Source organism: Labeo rohita, chromosome 4, assembly GCF_022985175.1.
Source record: "Labeo rohita strain BAU-BD-2019 chromosome 4, IGBB_LRoh.1.0, whole genome shotgun sequence".
NCBI classification, from domain to species: Eukaryota; Metazoa; Chordata; class Actinopteri; order Cypriniformes; family Cyprinidae; genus Labeo; species Labeo rohita.
The window spans coordinates 24,778,555-24,788,396 of record NC_066872.1 but is presented as its reverse complement, the minus strand read 5'-3'; the positions used below and the strand labels follow the sequence as shown (position 1 = coordinate 24,788,396).

The following is a 9,842-nucleotide window of genomic DNA, read 5'->3' as shown; positions in this document are numbered from 1 at the left end:
GCAGATATACTGCAGCATACCTTCCAGATCAAGTGATCTTTAAAAGACATCTTGCAGATGATGTCTGCTATCTAGGTTTTCTATTAATATTTTCTCTTTGCTTTTCTCTGATAGCACACGTACATCATGGAGACGTCTACTTGACATCTACATTTACATCTGCAAGATGTATTTTGTTGTTGTTTAGAGCGTTTGCTCTCTGCAATACGTCGATTGGACGTTTCCTATCAGATGTCAAACAGACGTCTATTAGATGTCTTTAAGACGTTTATTTATGTAAAACTGACATCTTACAGGTGTCTGTCAGATGTTTGTACATAGCAGATGCTTTCCAGATCAAGTGATGTTTAACAGACATCTTGCAGATGTACGTGTGCTATCTGGGCGTTCTACTATTATGGTACTTTAAAAGTTTAAAACAAGTCAGATTAAAAAGCAATCTAAAAATAGTCAGAATACATAACCTAAAATGAGTAACCTCAAATGCATTACTAACTACAGTTTTCATCATGTAATCTGCAATCAGCAATGGACTACAGTTTGTAAGTAAGATTTTTTTTTTGTTTAAGAAATGTAGCCCTTTGTAAACACATAGGGACCCATTCAATACGACCACGTTAAAGTTCAAAACGGCATTAGGAGTCCACTAGAGGTCAGTATTTTCTTTAGAATTAAACAGGAAAGACAGGAAGCACGAGGACAAATGTTTAGCACGCATGACCACTGAGTCATCGCGGTCAGGAAAATGACTCAGTGTTCCGCATAAAAGTGATATAACATTTCAAGTGAATTTCTTATTCCTGATACAAAGTTCTGCATTGTATTTATTGCATTGCGTGGTACGATTTATGCAGAGATCGACATAATTTACTATGTCCACTGGCTCAGAGACAGATTATTGTCTCGACTGGACGGACTAACTTATCTTTCACCTTCAAACGACAAATTTCATCACCTTGAGCTTATACAAACTGCTACAGACGTCCTCGTGACATTTCCCCTACACTACACACCCTGCATATACAACAGTCCACTTTATGATGCCATGCAGGTGCAAGACCATAAATGGTAGTAAATTTCTCTCACGTGCTGTCTGCGCAAACACCTTGCACGTCATTACCAGCTATGAAGTTATGTTTAGTTATTTGTATTTGTATTTTTACTTAAATATGGCTGAGTGTCCGTTTATGCATGTATGTGTACTTTCCATCACTGGAAAATTAAAATGCTCCTCAGCTGATGTTTGGAAGTATTTGTTTAGGCTGGACATCCACTTTAGGTAAATGCATGACCTGTGCCCGCAGCCTTCATGCAAACTCGGTGTCACACCTTGCAAATCACCCTTAACCTGGCATCACATGTATAAAGAGTCACAGAGTAATTAACCAATTTCCAAGTAGGCCGATTACTCCATTTGACTCCATAAACATACGCATGTACACAAAGTATCTCCACTTTGGTCAAGGTTAAAGAATGTAGCCATGTCATTACAGTTGAAGTACTTTGAGTATTGACATTAAGTCAGTTAAGGACAAAGTCTGTATGTCCAAGTATCTGTCTATCTATCTCTCTTAGTAGCAGCATATATGGGCAGCTTTAGTTTGAGAATGCTGCTTGATTCAGCGCCTTCTGGTTGCCATTTTAAAGCGTCACGTACGCAATTTGCATGCAACTTTGTCAGCGTTTGCACGCACCTGCACCTGAACATAGGCATCCATCTCTCTTTGTGTATGTGCACAACGTGCTTGGCTGACGGTCCAGCGTTGAGAGTAAGTTAATCCAGATGGGGGTCAGGGTCAGTGTGCAAAGTAATGAGATCTAAAATAAACAGGGTCAAGAACAGACAACAGTCTCACACATCCAGCCTAGACGCTCTCAAGATTAATCTTTCCTACGTGTTAAACACCGAGTCGCCATTGAAGAGTTGAGCACAATTACTTGTATTCATCATTCAGTGATGATTTCTTACATTCGCATGGGAAAGTCTTTATTATAAGGATGAAACACTGGCTGACAGCCAGTAGCATGACGTATGTCAAGGAAAGGAAGTGATCTATTACAGTTTTTGTAGTAACTGGATTAGGTTTAACATTAAGTGTGTGTGACACAAGGTTAGCTGAGAAGACAACTATGTGTCAGCTGAGTTAGAGGAAATGGACTTTCCTGTAGCATCAGTATCGCTTGTATCGCAGTATCGCTAACACACTTCAGGATTCCCACTCTTCACCAGATTCAAGGACTTTTTAAAGCACCATTTATTTTATATCAAGCACCTATCAAATTCACACGCCAGCATATGTAGCGTCACGAAAGACCTCTTACAGTACTTTACATTTCACTTACACTTAACATTTACATTAACATTTTCAGAGTAACAAGGATTTAAAAGAAAGTGTAGGTTTCATAAATTTAGAACAATTTGTGCAGTCTTGTTCAAAGGGATTTTGGATTTCTCAAATATTGAGAAAAATATACATTCTTGCATCAAACTGTTTTTTGCTGTAATTCTTGTAAAAGATTTAAATTTGAAATCTCAATTTTTAAATTAATAAAAGATGGTTAAAACAGGGCTCTACACTTACTTTTCTTTTTAGGAGCACAAGTGTTCATAATTCTACAAAAATTTAGGAGCACAGTCAAAAATTTCAGGAGCACCTTCTAATCAATAATCAAATTCTGATCAAATATTAGATTCCCATTACGAGACGATATTTGAAAGTGATTTACAGGAAATTTTGTTTTTACCTTTGTAATGGCATTTTTCTAACTTTATTAAAAGTATGTCATCTTTTGTTAAATTAAAAAAGATACATATATATTTATAAGCTTTTTTTATTTCTAATTAAAACAACAGAATAAAAACAAGTAGAATAAGAAGTTACCAATCAAATGAAATCAGTATAAAAAAAAGTTGTAGGTGGCACAGAAGGTGTTCTGGCTTGAAGGTGTATTTTCAGATGGTTTAATGAGGCTCAGCGGTCACATGAGTGCAATGAAATTCATAACTTCATGTTGAGGTTAATGTTTTAGATATAAAATTTTGAATATAGAAATATTAAATGATTTAAATAACAGAAAAGATACTTTAAAATGAAATAAAATTGCCAGTATGTGGCAGCAAGTCACTGATTTTTATCACTGAATCGTTCATTGAATTGATTCGTTCGAACGGCTGATTCATTAAGGAACGAAACAAGTGACTGTCTTTATGATTCATTTAAAAACGCCCATTCATGCATAAACGAAGCTTGTGACAAACGCGCACATCAACCTGATCACTTTATTTAGCGTTCATTTAAACACTACATTCAGATTCATCTATCGGAATTAACTCAGATTGAACCAAAAATTGTGCATGTAATTGTGTTTCCTCGCGCTACCCCATCTCCACCCCATCATTAACACTGTTTCATTTAGTCTTTGACTGCACATATATCGAAATTTTTTGAAATAGCACCATTTCAAATTCTTTCAAATTTCTTTCAAGCACTTTCATTGACCTATATGTTTTCAAGTACTTTCCAGGCCTTGAATCCTTGTGTCTGATATTCAAGTACTTTCAAGCGTGGGAACCCTGACACTCGTAGGTTGAAACAGGAAGTTTGAAACTCTTCATTTAAGGTTTAAAAGGTTGTGTCCACTTGTGAAAGCGAGCACAAAAAGTGGCAACAGAATTCCAGGAACTCACTGTGAGCTCATCTTTTGCAATATTTTGTTAAAATGTAACTACAAAACTAACTAACATTCTTTACTTGTCTGTACTTCAGCAACTCTAAACAAACACACACACATACCAGTAACAACATGTTTAGGAAAAGATACACAGGAACATGAGTTTAACCCATGACGGATGTTGGGATTTCCAGAAACACTTGTAATACTAAAAGAGTATTAGTCCTGATGAACTCATCCTGACCTTCTTTTACGTCTGTCTGGAAAGTACTATTTTTTGAAGTGGTCTATTACTTTTCTAAACAATTGGACCAAAATTCCCACAAATTTACGCTGAAGGAGGGACTTGCAGGTTCTTCCCTGCTGAAAGAAAGAAAGAAAAAAACAATAGAAACCATCACCGAAATTTGAATGGTCTCCACTACAAATACAAATACAAACCATCAACTTAAATAAGTTGTTAACTTCCAGAACAAAAATGTACTCGCCCTTTGTCATACAAGATGTTCATGTCTTTCTTCAGTCATAAAGTTATGTTTTTTTGAGGAAAACATTTCAGGATTTCTCTCCATATAGTGGACTTCTATGGTGCCCACAAGTTTGAACTTCCAAAATGCAGTTTAAATGCAGCTTCAAAGGGCTCTACATGATCCCAGCCGAGGAAGAAGGGTCTTATCTAGTGAAACGATTGGTTATTAATTTATATACATTTATATTTTAACCTCAAATGCTCGTCTTGTCTAGCTCTGAGTGTACTCTGTATATTCTGGTTCATGACATTTAGGGTATGTCAAAAAAACTCCCATCTCGTTTTCTCCTTCCACCTAAAATCGTCCTACATCGCTGCAGAAGTACAGACCCAGTGTTTACAAAGCGAACATGCAAAGATCAAACGCCCTTTACAAAAAAAACGGTAAAGCAGCGATGTAGGCCAATTTTGTGGAGAAGAAAATGAGATGGTAGTTTTTCGACATGCCCTAACTGTATGGACCTGGAATACACAGAGTACATGCAGAGCTAGACAAGACGAGCATTTGAGGTTAAAAAGTATATACATTGTAATATATATTTTTTAGAAAAATAACCGATCGTTTCGCTAGATGAGACCCTTCTTCCTCATCTGGTATGATTTAGAACCCTTTGAAGCTGCATTTAAACTACATTTTGGTAGTTCAAACTCACTGACACCACTGAAGTCCACTATATGGAGAAAAACCCTGAAATGTTTTCCTCAAAAAACAATTTCTTTACAACTAAAGAAAGAAAGACATGAGCATCTTGGACGACAAGGGGGTGAGTACATTATCTGTAAATGTTTGTTCTGGAAGTGAACTTTTCCTTTAAATTAATTTCTGTAGTGTTTTTTGGGGCATGTTCCATTAAGGTTTAGTGGTTTTAACAAGCCACCAATAGAAGGCGACCAATATAGGGTTTGTACTTTTGTCATAATTTGGTTAGTAACTCAGATGCATGGCCATATTGGCAATACTCGCATGTAAACAACAGCATGAATTGCAGAGTTAATGTACTACTGAATACGTTGTTCTGCTCATTTATGCTGTCTAAACCACAAAAAAAGTCATATAGAGAAGGACTTGGTAAGCAGGAAAGAGTGCAATATTTTGACAACCTAAAGTTAATAGCTAGTAAAGGTATGTTCGAGCAGTATTAATTAAGATATTAGCATATAGAACAAACATAAATGTTTTCAAGATTCTTGCCCTGGAAAGCCTGGTTCAGTCTGGCCAACCACCTTTTGTTCCAGTTTTTTGCACTCTTCTCCTTGATTTGTTATAACTTTTGGCAGCCTATAGTACTCCAAATGTTTTTCCAGTCTGACCAATAGACCAATTCAGTGTTTGCAAATAGTGATGATGTTTTTTAGTAGGCAGAGCTTATCAGGTGGTAGAAAATGACCGTTTTCAAGTAGCGGTCTATGGAAGTCATGGAATAACAGAATAAAAAAGGTACATTTTAATTTATGTTTTAAAATTTTTGAAGACTTTATTCTCACTGATAAGAAAAAGAAAAACTGACTCGTCATTCTCTTTTCCCCTTGGCGTAGAATGAGTTTATGTCCCACACTTCTAGGTTTTTTTCCTCAGAATTCACAAGATTTCTATTGTTGAATTAAGTCTACTTTTAAAGTCCAAACTAGGAGATATAAATTTGAATTTGTGAGAACAAAAAAGTTAGAATTGTGAGATAAAATAGGTAAACATTATGTAAAATGTTATAGGTTTAAATAGTATTTCATGCTGGAACTGTAGGGCTAATATAATGTCTCCTAAGAACTCCTAACAAAATATGTAAATATTATGTAGACCTATTGTTTAAATCAGGGGTGCTCAACCCTGGTCCTGGAGAATAACCTTCCTTTGGTGTTCAGCTCCAACCCTGACCAAACACACATGAACCAGCTAATTAGGATCTGAAGGAGCACTTGATAATTACAGACAGATGTGTTTGATTAGGGTTGGAACTAAACTCAGCAGGAAGGTCGATCTCCAGGAACAGGATTGGGCACCCCTGATTGAAATCAAATTTATGCTTAAAAGTAGTAATCATAGCAGGTGTCATCCATAGTCTGTACATTAAAACAACTGTGTTTAGCTTCAAATAGTGTCTTTGATGACAATATGCTATAAAAATTATTTGCAGTCCAATTCTGACATCCAAAGGCTGAACAATAAATTTTTTACCTCATTCCATGGATTTTACCCATTTCTCTCCACTTGTTACTAGTGTTTTTCAACCACCACAATATTCCAAATTGGTCTATAATTCCAAATTCGTCTATTCCAAATTGGTCTATAAGTAACAGCCCAAAACATGACAATAATTGACCATTTTCGGCAGCAATAATCAGCAAAATAGAGAGTTTTGTTCGGTTCAGTGGTATTGTTTACGTTCAGTGCCGCCAATATGGCCGATCAATGATGCGTCATAACTCGTCAGATTACTCCAGTAGAGACCAACAGCAACATTACAGTTTCCATTAAAACCAGTACAATTCCCATTAAAACCGGTAACACCATGACACATTCTGTAATGGTCTCTGTTGTTTTTTTTCAGCAGAGTTTTGAGGCCAGTAATCCCTCCCCTGTTGAAAAAATAAAAATTAGGGTGGTCTGGGTGGTTGCTAACCCTGTTGAAAAAAACATCATGTGCTGATTAGGTATGTTTTGAAGCATGGCTGTTGGTTTAAACCAGCAGCCATGCTTCAAAACATACCTAACCAGCATATGCTGTTTTTTTCAACAGGGTTAGCAACCACCCAGACAACCCTAAAATTGGCAGCTGGATTACAGCAAATGATAAACCTTTCTACTCACCTTAGCAAATGCACAGGAACACCCTGGTAAGTGGCAACCATCCAGCAAACCTAATAAACCACATAACAACACCATGAAAACCACATGGAACACCTTAGCAATGCCTAGCAAACATTGAAACATCTAGCAATAAATTAAGCTAAACTCATAGCAACAAACTGAAAAGCACGAATGTATAGCAACACAAGGGAAAGACTCACCTTAACATCATGGCAGTAAATTCTGGAAGGTCAGATTTTCTTCAAATCAGGTTATTCCGATGTCCCACACTGTGGTAACTATTGATCTACAGTATATCTACAATGATCAGAAATGCAGTTTTCTGCAACTGTGTAACCAAACACAGTAGCATTACCTCTATATTCAGGTGTTCTTAATTATTTTTGTTACACTTGATGATCAAACAATCGTTTTGGGATTTATATTGACATCTAGTGGTGTGGATGCATTTTTGGCAAAAGCTTGTGAGCTGTTACTTTATTCTGTGATTGAAAGTGTTCAATAAAGGTTTTACAGAGATAAACTGAGTAGCATTTGGCTGCGCATATGTGAACTCCATGTAAAATAAAACAACTTTTATAAGCCTACCGATATAGTTTGATCTCACGTGATTGATTGTTCTTGTTTTACTTTATTTTTTTTTCAAAAATGAGTAAAGAAATATCAAGCACAGCTTTAGTTTTGTCTAAGCTAAGTCTACTTTTATACTTGAATTGTTTGAAAATACCTAATAGCTAATAGCTTTTGATTTTTGTTATCACAAGCTCAAGAATGTTATGAAATGTCCCATTTTAGAGTACCGTCGCACTATACTGGCCTAACAATGCCAGTAATCTTGTGATTGTGATGTAACGGTTTGGCAAATGCAGCACTTGAGCACTTGTTTATTTTTCTCCTCCGGATTCCTGTCCACTCAATGACATCATAGCCAAAAAGAGGCAGAGGAAATTTACTGGGAGCACATGAGTTGTCCAATTCAAATGACTGTGTTACCAGCAAAGACAAATGAACAGATTTATTTAATTTAATTTCAAAATAAACAATAGAACAAACTACGAAAGTATAAAATACTATACATTTGGGAAAAAGAGAGGTGCTTGCCTATGCACAACTCAATGAAACACTCAGAAAAAAAGGTACAATTTTTATAAGGTATATACATTTGTACCTTAATTGTACATTTTCCAACTTTTCAAAAAGGCTTGGGTCGCTCTGTGTATGTCAGCAGGATTTCTTGCTTGTTTTATCGTCAGCCAGAAATAAGTAATCCAATCCAATCAAATCACCCAAAAATATTCCATTCTATCACTTACTCCTCCACAAGCCAGTCAGCAAATGATGCAAAGAAATTCCTCAGCAAAATAAACACCACTAAATATTTTTTATATTAGCCTTTGCATGTGTGCATAGGTTTGTTTGCTTGCTTTCATTGGCATGTTTCACATCCCTTCCTGTAAATTTTGACGAACAATGAGGCTTTTGTGGTCACTGTCAGATGTCTAGGCTGCATATGCACGAGTACACATTTTGGAATCACCACTATTTCCAATATTAACAAAAGAGTGTGACCTTTTGTCCTTTTGTTTAATGCTTTATGTTAATCACTTCTGCATTTGGGCACATGTGTCCTCATCTGTGTGTCAGAGACAAGTTTGGATGTTTTGTAACTCGGTGTTACAGGGCAGTGTTATGTCAGTTTTGCTTGGGCAACTGTAGTTATGACAACTGTACGTCATATAGAAATAATCAACCTGTTAAGTCATGTTCATTATGGTCTTTTAGCACGGCTAATAAGTGCACGCTCACCTGAGATCTCACTGTTCAGGACTCCAGGGACAGTTGTTGGATGAGATTCAGGGCCTGGTTTAGGTTTACTGATGCACACTCACCCCTTTGAGGCTGGATAGGAGAAAAAAAGGAACTAAACCAAGCCCCATCTAGTGAATGTGAGAAGTCTCACGTCCACCTGAAAGTCTCTACTCCACTCCCATCTCTATTTCTCTCTCTCACTCCGCCCAGCTTGTTCTTCCTCCGTAGCAATTTTGGGAGAATTGGGCGAGGTCTGGTACGAACGAGATGCAGACATCACACTTTTTTATTCTGCACTGTAAAGAAATAAAGAAAAACAACAAAACTTGTGTTTTACATAACTTTGTCAATTGAACAAGCTCAAAAAATGCACTTTTTATGTCTTTGGGTTAGAAAAGGCTGGCTTTAATTTACCTTCCCTCATTAAATAGCACAGGGGGAACTTTTATAATTAAAGTGACTTAATAAAGTTTCCAGTCATGCTTGCCATTACATTATATCAGTTGCCTGTTGCATAAAACTAGCTGAGCAAACTCAGTTTCTGACAAAACTGACAAAGCCAAACAAATCCAACCTGGTTTAGGTCAGGTTCAGCTCACAAGGCTTGATAAAGTTTGAACCAAAGCTTGTGATTAACTTTGGAGCATGTGCATCTTACAGTGTGGCCATGTGGTAAAAAACCAATAACACGGAACATGGAGAGCATCAGCAAAGCGTCAGGTGGATTCATTTCTCGTGAGAGTCAAAGCACTTCACTTTTATGCTGAAGATTAAGAGTCGTTATTAAAAATTTAATAAATTTAAATGCATTTACAAAGCAAGAAAAGTTTTAGAAGGCAGCAGAAAGAAAATATATATGACTATGCAAAGGAATGAACTGGAATCAAAATGTATTTATATAGCTTCACACAGAGCTCAAACGGAAAGCATTTTAAAAGTTGGATATATTAAAGCTTATCTATATGTATTTAATTTAATTTAAATGCAAAGCTTAGAATTAACTGCCACTTTATATAATAATATTTA

The 9,842-nt window shown here is 36.3% G+C and overlaps 1 long non-coding RNA gene across 1 annotated transcript in view; it reads right to left on the bottom strand.

The window, feature by feature from the left end:
- Positions 1–7,384, bottom strand: part of LOC127163932 (uncharacterized) — a 76,273-nt gene extending 68,889 nt beyond the window's left edge. The window contains exons 1-2 of the long non-coding RNA XR_007827558.1: positions 7,208–7,384; positions 7,008–7,057 (exon numbers count right to left, since the gene is read on the bottom strand). This is a non-coding gene — a long non-coding RNA (uncharacterized LOC127163932). The remainder of the gene's footprint in view (positions 1–7,007; positions 7,058–7,207) is intronic.
- Between the last annotated feature and the right edge of the window lie 2,458 nt (positions 7,385–9,842).